The following is a 15412-nucleotide window of genomic DNA, read 5'->3' as shown; positions in this document are numbered from 1 at the left end:
GAAAAGTCTAGGAGTTGACTGTGGCTCAGATCATGAACTCCTTATTGCCAAATTCAGACTTAAATTGAAAAAAGTAGGGAAAACCACTAGACCATTCAGGTATGACCTAAATCAAATCCCTTACATTTATACAGTAGAAGTGACAGATTCAAGGGATTAGATCTGATAGAGCTCCTGAAGAACTATACATGGAGGTTCATGACATTGTACAGGAGACAGTGATCAAGACCATCCCCAAGAAAAAGAAATGCAAAAAGGCAAAATGGTTGTCTGAGGAGGGTTTACAAGAAGCTGAGAAAAGAAGAGTTGTGAAAGGCAATAGAGTAAAAGAAAGATATATCCATCTGAATGCAGATTTCCAAAGAATAGCAAGGAGAGATAAGAAAGCCTTCCTAGTGATCCACACTAAGAAACAGAGGAAAACAATAGAATGAGAAAGATGAGAGATCTCCAAGAAAATTAGAGATACCAAGGGAACGTTTCATGCAAGTCCAGTTCAGTCACTCAGTTGTATCGACTCTTTGCGACCACATGGAGTGCAGCATGCCAGCCTCCCTGTCCATCACCAACTCCCGGGGTTTAGTCAAACTCATGTCCATTGAGTCGGTGATGCCATCCAGCCATCTCATACTCTGTCATCCCCTTCTCCTCCTGCCTTAAATCTTTCCCAGCATCAGGGTCTTTTAAAATGAGTCGATTCTTTGCATCAGGTGGCCAAAGTATTGGAGTTTCAGCTTCAACATTAGTCCTTCCAATGAATACTCAGGACTGATTTCCTTTAGGATGGACTGGTTGGATCTCCTTGCAGTCCAAGGGACTCTCAAGAGTCTTCTCCAACACCACAGTTCAAAAGCATCAATTCTTTGGCACTCAGCTTTATAACTCTCACATCCATACATGACTACTAGAAAAATGATAGCTTTGACTAGACGGACCTTTGTTGGCAAAGTAATGTCTCTGCTTTTTAATAGGTTGGTCATAGATTTTCTTCCAAGGAGCAAGCATCTTTTAATTTCATGGCTGCCGTCACCATCTGCAGTGAGTTTGGAGCCCCCAAAAATAAAGTCTGCCACTGCTTTTTTTCCCTACTGTTTCCCCATCTGTTTGCCGTGAAGTGATGAGACTGGATGCCATGATCTTAGTTTTCTGAATGTTGAGTTTTAAGCCAACTTTTTCTGTCTCCTCTTTCACTTTCATCAAGAGGCTCTTTAGTCTTCTTCACTTTCTACCATAAGGGTGGTGTCATCTGCATATCTGAGGTTATTGATATTTCTCCCAGTAATCTTTTTTTTTTTTTTTTTTTTAATTTTATTTTATTTTTAAACTTTACATAACTGTATTAGATTTGCCAAATATCAAAATGAATCCGCCACAAATAATCTTGATTCAGCTTGTGCTTCATCCAGCCCAGCGTTTCTCATGATGTACTCTGCATATAGGTTAAATAAGTACAGTGACAATATACATCCTTGACAATCTCCTTTCGCAATTTGGAACCAGTCCGTTGTTCATGTCCCGTTCTAACTGTTGCTTCTTGACCTGGATACAGATTTCTCAAGAGGCAGGTCAGGTGGTCTGGTATTCCCATCTCTTGAAGAATTTTCCACAGTTTCTTGTGATCCACACAGTCAAAGGCTTTGGCATAGTCAATGTAGCAGAAATAGATGTTTTTCTGGATCTCTCTTGCTTTTTCAATGATCCAAACTGGAAAATTCTTAGATGAGAATACAAAACCAGCTTACCTGCCTACTGGGAAATCTGTATGCAGGTCAAGAAGCAGCAGTTACAAGCAGACATGGAACAATGGACTGTTTCCAAATTGGGAAAGGAGTACGTCAAGGTTCTATATTGTCACCCGGCTTATTTAACTTATATGTAGAGTACATCATGTGAAATGCCAGGCCAGATGAAGCACAAGCTAGAATCAAGATTGCATGGATAAATATTAATAACATCAGATATGCAGGTGCTGCTGCTGCTAAGTCGCTTCAGTCGTGTCGGACTCTGTGTGACCCCATAGACGGCAGCCTACCAGGCTCTGCCGTCCCTGGAATTCTCCAGGCAAGAACACTGGAGTGGGGTGCCATTTCCTTCTCCAATGCAGGAAAGTGAAAAGTGAAAGTGAAGTTGCTCAGTCATGTCTGACCCTTCACAACCCCATGGACTGCAGCCTACCAGGCTCCTCCATCCATGGGATTTTCCAGGCAAGAGTACTGAAGTGGGCAGATATTTAGGTGAGACCACCCTTATTGCAGAAAAAGGGGGAATTGAAGAGCCTCTTGATGAAAGTGAAAGAGGAGAGAGAAAAAGATGGCTTAAAACAACATCCAGAAAACAAAGTTAATTGCCTCTGGTCCCATCTCTTCATGGCAAATAGATGGGGCAACAATGGAAACAGTGACAGACTTGATATTCTTGGGTCTAAAATCACTGCAGATAGTGACTGAATCCATGAAATCAAAAGATGCTTGCTTCTTGGAAGAAAAGCAATGACCATCCTAGACAACATATTAAAAAGCAGAGACTTTAGTTGACCAACAAAGGTCGGTCTAGTCAAAGCTATGGTTTTTCCAGTAGTCATGTATATATGTGAGAGTTGGATCATAAAGAAAGTTGAGCACCAAAGGATTGATGCTCTTTAACTGTGGTTTTGGAGAAGACTCTTGAGAGTCCCTTGGACTGCAGGGAATTCAAACCAGTCAATCCTAAAGGAAATCTGCCCTGAATGTTCACTGGAGGGGCTGATGTTGAAGATGAAACTCCAGTATTTTGGCCAACTGATGTGAAAAACTGACTCACTAGAAAAGACTCTCATGCTGGGAAAGATTGAAGGCAGGAGGAGAAGGGGACAACAGAGCATGAGATGGTTGGATGGCATCACCGACTTGATGGACATGAGTTTGAGCAAGCTCTGGGGGTTGGTGATGGACCGGCAAGCCTGGCATGCTGCAGTCCATGGGGTCACAGAGAGTTGGACATGACTGAGCAACTGAACTGAACTTAAAATTGGTTTCTTTTAATCAGATGATAGTTCTTTGAAATCTCTATGTTTTTTGGTCTTCTCATTGTTTCCCTTAATTTCATAGTGAGTGTGTGTGTGTGTGCATCAGTAGTGTCATACAGCACCTTCCTACCAGGCTGTCCCCTCCCTCTACCTGCTGTCATATCCCTGGGAACCTCAGCATGAGGGCCCATTAGCCTGTCTTTTCCTCTGTGAGCTGGAGGCCCGGGCTCTGATCCCGTCCATAGAAACAAAGTCGTGCTACATACCAATTAGGAAATTCTGTTTCTGGAACCCTTACTGCTCTACTAAGCAGGTCTGTGCAGAGATGAGCTTGCATTTCTCAGTGTGTGACCTCCTGGATTTTCCCCCTTACTGCTCGTTGTTTCTGACTCTCCTCCTCAGAGCTGTCAGCAGTTTTTGCAGGAAGTCCACAGAACTTTCAGGAGGCCTTTTCTGAGCTGCTTGCTTACTCTTGACCGCTCAGCACACGTTTAATCCCCTGCCACCTGCTGTTGGCCCTTCCCTGTTTCAAATGTCTTTCCTTCTTCTCAGAAACCATCCAACCCACTCATTCTGTGCTGGGACTCCTTCTCATTTCAGTGGGAAGTCTATAGTTTTATGTGATCTTCCTTGATTTCATCTTATGTGGACTGAATTTTTTCTTTTTACAAGACGTCCGGAAAACTTGCTTCTACTTTTCTACCAGTATTTTTTCCTTTATTATCCAATTTCCAAGCCCATCAACATATTTCAGATATTTCTTAAATGATAACTATTCCCTTAATTTTGAGAATTCATTTTCCTTACTTCTAGCTGGATCTCAGGCCATTTTAAACAATACTTCCTGGAAACTCCCTTTCACCCACTTGCTATAAAACAGGATTTTTTTCTCCTTTCTTCTTCCTGATGCTAAAATATATTGATAGAAAGTAGAGTCCTTACAATTCTTCCCCACCCCCTTGTCTTTACACACACGTGTGCATATGCACTGGCTTGCGTGCAAGTGCCCACCTCCCATCACATCTGCAGGCTCTGATTGTGCATGTCTGCCTGCTGAAAGCCTTGACCTCCATGTTCCACTGACATCTGAGATTCAGCTTATCTGAAATCAGACTCCTTTGAAAAATGTCACGTGTTCCTTCCTTCTTGAAGGCATGACTGTGGCTTCCTTTCATCTGTCTCTGCACTGGGGCCCTGTGGCCCCCACCTGTGCCCCTCAGCTCTCGGGAAGCCTGCCTCTGAGCCAAGGACTGCCACCACCTGCTTTGGGCAAGAGCCTGGATCAGTCTTCACACCTCCCACCTGCTTATTATCATAGCTCATTCTCACCAGGACCGGGTCTGCTCTGTTTTGCTGAGGTCCCCTGTGCTGCTCACATGGTGCACACCCCTGCCTTCTCTTCTCCCCATTGTGACTGTCCCTCGTTCCCCGAGTGCCCCACAATTCTCTGTCCCCGGTCTGCTGACTTCAGCCTTGTCCTGAGTGCTCTCAAGCCATTAGTTTTGGTTTCCAGTAATAATTTTCATTTCTTTAGTGTCCAGTTTTGTTTTTAAATACTTTTAAAATCCTTCCAGGAGGTTTTCCTGATCATCTTGACCAGGGGGAACCTGGCTTTGTATTGAATCACTGCCACAGACATACTTTTCCTGAGTTTTCCATTTTCCTGTCAGTTTTCCATTTTAAAGTATGTTTGCACCTTTTATAAAATGCCCATGGGATTTTGACTGAAGTGTTTTGAGTTTAAACACACTTGAGTTTGAGTCCTAGCTTGTTTACCTTGTAACTATATGATTTGGGGCAAATTATTTATTTGAGGCTCAGTTTTTTTTCATCCACAAAGTGAGGAAAGTCAAAGGGATTTTGATAAGGATTAAATGACATATCAGGTACTTAGGTAAGTGAAGTGATGTTTGGAGTGTATAGTTAGATCCCCAGGGGGGTTGCATCTTGGCACTTGCCCCGTGGCATTGGTCAGCTCCCATGGCCTCTATGGGCCTCTGTTACCACTTGGTAATGATGGACAGTTCATGACCACATGCCCAGCACAGAGTGGCTGTCAGAGCCGTCTTATCATTGTTCATGTTGATATATGCATACCTGGATGTCTCCAGTCAGTGTTCATGTATCATCTCATTCTTCCTTAGTTCTCCCTCCTGCCTCCTCATAAGCTGGTTGTTTACAGACGAGGAAGCACAAGGTTCCACAGCTAAGCTTCTAGACAATGATAGGATTTATGATTTAAACTGAGGAGTTGCCTGGCTTAAAGTTCATGTACTTTGTGTGAGATCATGATGAAGCTAACATGCAGTAGGGGGTTCTGCCAGTGTTAGTATCCATACCCACCTAGGAATAGCACACCTTCATGTCTCATGGGAGCTCCTGCTTAACTGGGGGTGGGGAGCACACAAACCACATGTGAAAGAAGAACTGCAGATGCTAAATGTGCTGTGGGAACACAGGCAATGCCACGGTTAACTTCCTGGGGTACATGGGGAGAAGCCCCCCACCACACCCATAGAGGGGGCATTCATAGTGGCACTTGAAGGTTAAGTAGGAGTTTGCCAGGTGGAAAGCCAGGGCGTCTTTGAGAGAAATCATCTGCCCCAGAAGCATGGGGCTCTGATGGATCCTAGCACATCCAGAAAACAGGGAGTCATCTGGGGTGGCAGGAGCAAAAGGAGCCCTTGAGGAGTATGGGAGGAGATGTGGTGGGCAGAAGGCCATGGGTCAGGGCACATGCATGGGCCAGAACAGGACACAGAATTCTGTCACAGAATCATTGGAGATCTGTAAGGTGTTTTCCTGGCAGGAGATGGGTGTGTTGTCTTTGCTTTAGCTGAGGTCTCCCTGCACAGTGGGAGGTGGCTGCATGAGTGTGGCAACCAAGGAAGAGATTATTGAAATCTTTTAAACAATATTTGAGAGCTGGAGCAATTGAGGTGAATGACAGTCTCATTTTAGAGATGGATCTGAATTGGAGATGGTTGGTTTCAGCTAATGACTAGACTTAGAATGTGCAGGGTTGTCTAAAGTCAGCAGGTTTCTAGATTGGGAGATTGGATGGAAGATGTAATTTTTGAGTAATTTTAAATAACTCATACTCTCAAAATTTTTGAACAATTCTCAGTTCGTCAATGAAAGGACTCCTTAGTTACATCATTTAACAGCAAACAGCAAACCTAATTAGTTGGCTTTTTAAAATGGTGGCTAGGACTTGGGAAGGCCCTTGCAAAGAGAAGCTTTCAGCTTGGTTTGAGGGAGATCAAAACCATTCATTTAAATTCCATTCCAGTCTGTTTATGAAATTTTATTTTAGGATACTTCAGATTTATTGATCACTTGCTGAAAAGAGTGAAGTCTCTGCATGGGAGCTTCTATTTAATTCATCTGTGTTGCTCATGCTGTGATTTCAAAGGCATGCTGGGGATGTCTTGCTCCATCAGGAAGCTGGCTCCCTCAGTGGTGTGGGAGGCGGTGCTGGCAGGCTTACATCTCTGAAACAGAGGCCATGAACTTGCCTCACAGGAAGGGCTTTAAAAAAAAAAAAAAAAAAAAAAGACACTTCTAATGTCTGAATTAGAGCAGGACAGGGTCAGCAGGCACTTTGAGCCTGGGATGGTAAGAGAAATCCACTTTTGTGGTGGAAAGCCTCATGCAACATAGAAAAGGTGTGTTGGGCCCTGTCTCCCAAAAAGATAAAGCAAAATGTTTTGACCAGGAAGATGGAATTTGAGTGTCTTCAGGTGAGTAAAGTTTGAACAGAAATAGCTGTTAATCATCTGAGCAATAATTTATGCTAAAGACAGGAAAAAAGAAAAACTAAGGCTTAAAAACAAAAATATATTTTGCTACTTGAGAAGCCCTTTGAAATCTTTAGAAACAGTGAAAGAACAGAATTTATAATTTGGAGTTCATTTTCTCTTTTCTAGTGACTTAATATTTTTATTTAATTGGAGGGTAATTGCTGTACAATGTTATGTTGGTTTCTGCCATACAACAACATGAATTAGCTATAACTCTACATATCTGCTCCCTCTTGAGCCTCCCTTCCATGCCCCCTGCATCCTACCCCTCTAGATCATCTAGTGTCTTCATTCCTTCCATTCAGATAGGTTTATCAGTACTATTTTTCTAGATTCCATATATATTCATTAATACATATTTGTTTTTCTCTTTCTGACTTATTTCACTCTGTATAACACGCTCTAGGTTCATCCACCTCACTACAACTGACACAAATTTATTCCTTTTTATGGCTGAGTAATATTCCATTGTCATCTGCATATCTGAGGTTATTGATATTTCTCCTGGCAATCTTGATTCCAGCTTGTGCTTCTTCCAGCCCAGCATTTCTCATGATGTACTCTGCATAGAAGTTAAATGAGCAGGGTGACAATATACACACCACCCTTATGGCAGAAAGTGAAGAGGAACTAAAAAGCCTCTTGATGAAAGTGAAAGAGGAGAGTGAAAAAGTTGGCTTAAAGCTCAGCATTCAGAAAACAAAGATCATGGCATCTGGTCCCATCACTTCATGGGAAATAGATGGGGAAACAGTGGAAACAGTGTCAGACTTTATTTTTTGGGGCTCCAAAATCACTGCAGATAGTGGTTGCAGCCATGAAATTAAAAGACGCTTACTCCTTGGAAGGAAAGTTATGACCAACCTAGATAGCATATTTGGAGAAGGCAATAGCACCCCACTCCAGTGCTCTTGCCTGGAAAATCCCATGGACGGAGGAGCCTGGTAGGCTGCAGTCCATGGGGTCGTGAAGAGTTGGACATGACTGAACGACTTCACTTTCACTTTTCGCTTTCATGCATTGGAGAAGGAAATGGCAACCCACTCCAGTGTTCTTGCCTGGAGAATCCCAGGGACGGGGAAGCCTGGTGGGCTGCCGTCTATGGGGTCGCACAGAGTTGGACATGACTGAAGCGACTTAGCAGCAGCAGCAGCAGCAGATAGCATATTGAAAAGCAGAGACATTACTTTGCCAACAAATGTCCATCTAGTCAAGGCTATGGTTTTTCCAGTGGTCATGTATGGATGTGAGAGTTGGACTGTGAAGAAGGCTGAGTGCCAAAGAATTGATGCTTTTGAACTGTGGTGTTGGAGAAGACTCTTGAGAGTCCCTTGGACTGCAAGGAGATCCAACCAGTCCATTCTGAAGGAGATCAGCCCTGGGATTTCTTTGGAAGGAATGATACTAAAGCTGAAATTCCAGTACTTTGGCCACCTCATGCAAAGAGTTGACTCATTAGAAAAGACTCTGATGCTGGGAGGGATTGGGGGCAGGAAGAGAAGGGGATGACAGAGAATGAGATGGCCGGATGGCATCACTGACTTGATGGACGTGAGTCTGAGTGAGTTGGTGATGGACAGGAAGGCCTGGCATGCTGCAATTCATGGGGTCACAAAGAGTCGGACATGACTGAGCGACTGAACTGAACTGAACTGACTGAATATTCCATTGTATATATGTACCACAACTCCTTTATCCATTCATCTTTCAGTGGACATCTACATTGCTTCCATGTCCTTGCTGTTGTAAATAGTACTGCAGTGAACGTTGCAGTGTATTTCAGGATTGTGTATTCAGAATATGTGTATTTCAGAATTGTGGTTTTCTCAGTTTATTTCTCTAGTAAGGGGGTTGCTGGATCATATGGTCATTTTATTCCTAGTCTTTAAGGAATCTCCATCATGTTCTCTGTAGTGGCTGTATCAGGTTATGTTCCCACCAAGAAGGCAAAAGGGTCCCTTTCTCCACATCTTCTCCAAGCATTTATTTTTTGATGGTGGTCATTCTGATTTGTGTACTTGTGTTAGTCACTCAGTCATGTCCGACTCTCTCTGACCCCATGGACTGTAGCCACCAGGCTCCTCTCTCCATGGAATTCTCCAGGCAAGAATAGTAGAGTTGGCTGCCATTCCCTTCTCCAGGGAAACCTCCCAACCCAGAGATCAAACCCAGGTCTCCTGCATTGCAGATGAATTCTTTACCATCTGAGTAGTACCTGTGAAGTAGTACCAGCTGTGAAGTACCTGGTGTGAGGTGATACTTCATTGCAGTTTTGATTTGCATTTCTCTAGTAATGAGTGAGAGAGAAGGCAATGGCAACCCACTCCAGTACTGTTGCCCGGAAAATTCCATGGATGGAGGAGCCTGGTAGTCTGCAGTCCATGGGGTCGCTAAGAGTCAGACACGACTGAACGACTTCACTTTCACTTTCCACTTTCATGCATTAGAGAAGGAAATGGCAACCCACTCCAGTGTTCTTGCCTGGAGAATCCCATGGACGGAGAAGCCTGGTGGGCTGCAGTCCATGGGGTTGCACAGAGTTGGACACGACTGAAGTGACTTAGCAGCAGCAGCAGCAGTAATGAGTGATGTTGAGCATCTTTTCATGTGTTTATTGGCCATCTGTATGTTATCTTTGGAGAAATGTCTGTTTAGGTTCTCTGCCTATTTTGATTGGGTTGTTTTTCTGATTTTGAACTGCTTATATCTTTCAGAGATTAATCCTTTGTCAGTTGCTTCATTTGCAATTGTTTTCTCCATTTCTGAGGGTTGTCTTTTCATCTTGTTTATAGTTTCCTTTGTTATGCAAAAACTTTTAAGTTTAATTAGGTCCCATGTGTTGACTTTTGTTTTTATTTCCATTATTCTAGGAGGTGGGTCAGAGAGGATCTTACTGTGATTTATGTCAAAGAGTGTTCTGCCTATGTTTTCCTCTAAGAATTTTATAGTTTCTGGCCTTACATTTAAGTCTGTAATCCATTTTGAGTTTATTTTTGTGTATGGTGGTAGGAAGTGTTCGAGTTTCATTCTTTTATAATACATGTAGCTGTTCAGTTTTGCCAGCACCACTTATTGAAAGTGAAGTCACTCTGTCGTGTCCGACTCTTTGCGACCCCATGGACTGTAGTCTACCAGGCTCCTCCGTCCATGGGGTTTTCCAGGCAAGAGTACTGGAGTGGGTTGCCATTTCCTTTTCCAGGAGATCTTCCTGACCCAGGGATTGAACCTGGGTCTCCTGCATTGTAGGCAGACACTTTACCGTCTGAGCCACCAGGGAGCCACTTATTGAAGAGGCTGTCTTTTCTCCATTGTATGTTCTTGCCTCCTTCCTCAAAGATAAGGTGTCCATAGATGTATGGGCTTATTTATGGGCTTTCTATCTTATTCCATTGGTCTGTATTTCTGTTTTTATTCCAGCACCATACTATCTTGAGGATTGTGACTTTATAGTATAGTCTGAAGTCAGGAAGGTGGATTCCTCCAGCTTCATTTTTCTTTCTCAAGAATGCTTTGGCTATTCAGGGTCTTTTGTGTTTCCATACAAATTGTAAATTTTTTTGTTCTAGTTTTCTGAAAAGTGCCATTTGTCATTTGATAGGGACTGCATTGAATCTGTAGATTGCTTTGGGTAGTATAGTCATTTTCACAGTATTGCTTCTTCCAATCCAAGAACATAGTTTATCTGTCCATCTGTGTCATTTTTTATTTCTTTCATCAGTGTCTTGCAGTTTTCTGCATACAGTTCTTTTGTCACTTTATGTCGTTTTATTCCTAGGTATTTTATTCTTTTTGTTTCAGTGATGAATGTCATTGTTTCCTAAATTTCTCTTTCTGATTATTCATCGTTAGTGTATTGGAATGCAGGAGATTTCTGTGTATTCATTTTGTATCCTGTAACTTTGCTAAATTCATTGACTATATTCTGGTGGCATCTTTAGGGTTTTCTATGTATAGTATCACATCATCTGCAAATAGTGAGTTTTACATCATCTTTTCCAATCTGCTGCTGCTGCTAAGTCGCTTCAGTTGTGTCCAACTCTGTGCGACCCCAAAGTTGGCAGCCTACCAGGCTCCTCTGTCCCTGGGATTCTCTAGGCAAGAATATTGGACTGGGTTGCCATTTCCTTCTCTGATGCATGCATGCATGCTAAGTCGCTTCAGTCGTGTCCGACTCTGTGCTACCCTATGGACAGGAGCCCACCAGGCTCCTCTACAGGATTCTCTAGGCAAGAATACTGGAGTGGGTTGCCATTTCCTTCTCTACTTTTCCAATCTGGATTCCTTTTATTTCTTTTTGTATTGATTGCCATGTCTAGGTCTTCTAAAACTATATTGAATAACAGTGGTGAGAGTGGGTACCCTTGTTTTGTTCCTGATCTTAGAGGAAATGCTTTCAGTTTCTCAGCATTGAGAATAATGTTTGCTGTGGGCTTGTTATATATGACCTTTATCATGTTGAGGTAGGTGGCTCAGTGGTAAAGAATACACCTACCAATGCAGGAGACATGGATTCCATACCTGGGTCAGGAAGATACCCTGGAGAAGGAAATGGCAACCCACTCCAGTATTCTTGTCTGGGAAATCCCATGAATAGAGGAGGCTGGCAGGCTACAGTCCATGTGGTCACAAGAGTTGGAGACAACTTAGTGACTAAACAACAAAAGTTTCCTTCTGTGCCGATTTTCTGGAGAGTTTTTAAAATCATAAATGGAAAATTTTGTGGAAAACTTTCTCTACATCTATTTTGATGATCATATGTTTTTTGTTTTTAATTTGTTAATATTTTGTATCCCATTGATTGATTTACATATGTTGAAGAATCCTTACATCCCTGGGATAAACTCCACTTGATCATGTTTTTCTTATTTCTTGAGGTAGAATTGTATTGCTCTAAACATTCCTCATAGAACTGCTTTTGCTGTATTCCATAGGTTTTGAATTGTCATGTTTTCATTGCCACTTGTTTATAGGTATTTTTTGACTTCCTCTTGGATTTCTTAGTGATCTCTTGGTTATTTAAAAGTGTATTGTTTAGCCTCCATGTGTTTGTGGGTGTTCTTACAGTTTTTTTCTGGTAATTGATATCTAATAGCATTTTGGTCAGAAAAAATGACTCATACAATTGTAATTTTCTTAAATTAACCAGGGGTTGACTTTGTGACCCATGCTGTGATCTTTCCTGGAGAACATCCCATGTGCACCTCAGAAAAAAGTATATTTTACTGCTTTTGGATGGAATATCCTGTATAAGTTAGGTCCATATGGTCTAATGTATCATTTAAGGCTTGTGTTTCATTATTAATTTTCTGTTTGGATGATCTATCTTTGGTCTGAGTGATAGTGTTAAAGTCTCCTGCTGTTACTGTGTTACTGTTGATTTCCCCTTTTGTAGTTGTTAGCATTTGCCTTATGTATTGTGGTGTTCCTATGTTGAGTGAATATATATTTATAACTGTTATATCTTCTTGGATTGATCTGTTGATTATTATGTAGTATCCTTTCTTGTCTGTTGTACTATCCTTTATTTTAAAGTCTGTTTTATCTGATATGAGTATTGCTACTCCAGCTTTCTTTTGATTTACATTCATATGAAATATCTCTTCCCAGCCCCTTACTTTTAGTCTGTTCATGTCCCTTGGCCTGAAGTATTTCTATTATAAACAGCATATATATGGATATTATTTTTGTATCCATTCAGCCAGTGTGTATCTTTTTATTGGAGCATTTAATCCATTTCCATTTAGATAGTTTTTGATATATATGATTCTGTTACCATTTACGTTATTGTTTTGGGTTTGTTTTTGTAGGTCTTTTCTTTCCTTGTGTTTCTTGTCTAGAGAAACTCCTTTAGCATTTGTTGTAAAGCTGGTTTGGTGTTGCTGAATTCTCTTAACTTTTGCTTAAATTAAACAAGCTTTCAATTTCTCCATCCAGTCTGAATGAGATCTTTGCTGGTTAGGGTAATCTTGGTTGTAGTTTTTTTCCTTTCATCACTTTCAGTATATCCTGCCACTCCCTCTGGCCTGCAGAGTTTCTACTGAAAGATAAGCTGTTAACCTTATGGGGATTCCTTTGTATGTTATTTGTTGCTTTTCCCTTGCTGCTTTTAATACCTTTTATTTGTGTTTAATTTTTGTTAGTTTGATTAATATGTGTCTTGGTGTGTTTCTCTTTGGGCTTATCCTGTATGAGACTCTCTAGGCTTCCTGGATTTGGGTGATTATTTCCTTTCCCATGTTAGGGAAGTTTTCAACTATAATCTCCTTAAATATTTTCTCTTACCCTTTCTTTTATCTTCTTCCTCTTGGACCAAATGTCGGTGTGCTTAATGTTGTCATGGAGGTCTCTGGGACTGTCCTTTTTTCTTTTCATTCTTTCTTTATTTTTCTCTGCTTCCATTATTTCCACCATTCTATGTTCCAGCTCACTTATCCAAGTCTTCTGCCTCGCTCTGCTGTTGTTTCACTCAAGTGTATTTTTTATTTCAATTACTGTGTTATCATTGATGATTGTCTGATTTTTGTTTCTTCTAGGTCTTTATTAAACACTTTTTGTATGTCCTCAACCCACACCTCAATCCTATTTATCTATGCCTCCATTTTATTTCTGAGATTTTGGATCAACTTTACTATCATTACTCTGAATTCTTTTTCAGGTAGACTGCCTATTTCCTCTTCATTTGTTTGGTCTTGGGGGTTTTTACCATGCTCCTTCATCTGCTATATGTTTCTCTGTCTTTTCCTTTTGTTTAATTAATGTGTTTGGGGTCTCCTTTCCACAGCTTGCAAGGTTGCAGGTTCCTTTTACTTGTGAGGTTTGTTCCCCTGGGTGGGGTTGGACCAGTGTCTTGTGAAGGCTTCCTGGTAGAGGGGAGACTGGTGCCTGTGTTCTGGTGAGTGGATCTAGGTCTTGTCTTGCTGAAGGGCAGTGCCATATCCAGTGGTGTGTTTGGAGTGTCTGTGAGCTTGGTATGGTTTTGGGCAGCTCTGGCACTGGAGCTTGCTGGCCTTGGGTGGGTCGTGGTGTTAGTGGTAAGATGGAGGCCTTTGAGAGAGCTCTCATTGATTAATATGCCATGGGGTTGGGAGTTCTCTGGTTGTCCAGCATCCTGGACTCAGGTCTCCTACCTTGGAGGTTTCAGGCCTGACTCCTGGCTGGAGTACCAAGACTCTACACAACACAGAGAAGAAAGAGAAAGAAATAAAAAAAAGAAAGGAAAAAAAACACACAAACATACAAACAAAGAATGGACAGAGAAAACCCTGAAACAAATGGTAAAACTAAACAGACAAAAACACCAATAAACTCACATACACTCACAAAAAGAAAAGAGAAAAAAAAAAGGAAGAATGAAAAGGGGAACTAAGACAGAAGAGAGTAATCAGACCAATAAACAAACCCCTAGGGGCTTCTCTGGTGGCTCAGATGGTAAAGCATCTGCCTGCAACGTGGGAGACCCAGGTTCATTCCCTGGGTCAGGAAGATCCCCTGGAGAAGGAAATGGCAACCCACTCCAGTACTCTTGCCTGGAAAATTCCATGGACAGAGGAGCCTGGTAGGCTACAGTCCATGGGGTTACAAAGAGTCAGACACGACTGAGCAACTTCACTGAAAACTAGTAAAATACAAAAACCAAAAACATGGAAAAAATACAATATAGTGAAAAAGTACTGTAGACATAGGAAAAAATAAAATTTAAAAATAAAAGCATAGAAAAGGTAATTAAAAAATAAAAATTAAAGGAATAATTTAAAAAAGCAATAGAACATAGCAGAAAAAAAGACAAAAATATAGAGATAGTAAGAAAAATATTTTCCTCTGGACTCAGTTGTGAGTGTCCTCTCCCCGACAGTGAGGTCCAGCCAATCTGCCTACTCAGGAAGTCCTCCGATACTACTAGGAAGTTCTCTGGACCTGCCTTGGGCACTGTGGGGTCAGCTCAGACTCAGATCTGGCCTTGCTCTAGCTTGTACTTGCTTCCAAAGTCCACCATTGCCCCCAAAGTCCACAGTCTCAAGCAACTGGGGGAATTTCATCCCAACTTGGGGAATTTGCTGTGGTTGCACAAGCAAGTTTCCTTCCTCTTTAGCCACACAACCCCTGGTGTGCTCCATTTTGGTTTTGGCCCTGCCTGTGTTTGTAAGGCAGTCCTCTGGCATCTGTTTCCCACCCAGACAAGGGGAGGGAGAAAGAAGCGGCTGTTCAGGGCTCACTTGCTCAGTGTGGCCAGGGAGGGGTAAGGATACAGAATCACAGTTGTGATGTGTGGGGACTGCCTGCCGCAGAGGCCTGTGGGAAGTTGCTATAGCCTGAGGTGGGTCGTGCACTCTCCTAGGGGAATTGGCCCTGGGTCATGGGTCCCTCAATAGCGTTAGGGTGCACAGGCTCCCGGAAAGGTGTCCATAGTGACCTGCACCTGCTCATAGTTTGGTGGCAGTCCACACCTCACCTCTGGGGTCACAGACCACAGCCTTGTCTCCCCACCACCCCCCATCGCCCACTAGCCTCTGGCACACAAGCTGGCCTTGGCAGCAGCCGGCCAGCATTCCCGCCTCTGTGGTCACAGACTGCAGCCGTGCCTCATCCCACCTGTGGCACTTGCAAA

At 42.3% G+C, this 15412-nt stretch overlaps 1 protein-coding gene and 1 non-coding gene across 2 annotated transcripts in view; one reads left to right on the top strand and one right to left on the bottom strand.

Moving 5' to 3' along the window:
• FMN2 (formin 2) overlaps window positions 1–15412 on the top strand; it is a 373106-nt gene that overhangs the window by 63197 nt on the left and 294497 nt on the right. The window lies entirely within an intron of this gene.
• TRNAC-ACA (transfer RNA cysteine (anticodon ACA)) lies at window positions 10012–10084 on the bottom strand. The gene has a single exon. It is a non-coding gene; the product is annotated as a tRNA-Cys (tRNA).

The sequence above is a fragment of the Bubalus kerabau genome, chromosome 1 (genome assembly GCF_029407905.1).
Source record: "Bubalus kerabau isolate K-KA32 ecotype Philippines breed swamp buffalo chromosome 1, PCC_UOA_SB_1v2, whole genome shotgun sequence".
Classification (NCBI taxonomy): domain Eukaryota; kingdom Metazoa; phylum Chordata; class Mammalia; order Artiodactyla; family Bovidae; genus Bubalus; species Bubalus kerabau.
This window is presented reverse-complemented; position numbering and strand designations above follow the sequence as displayed.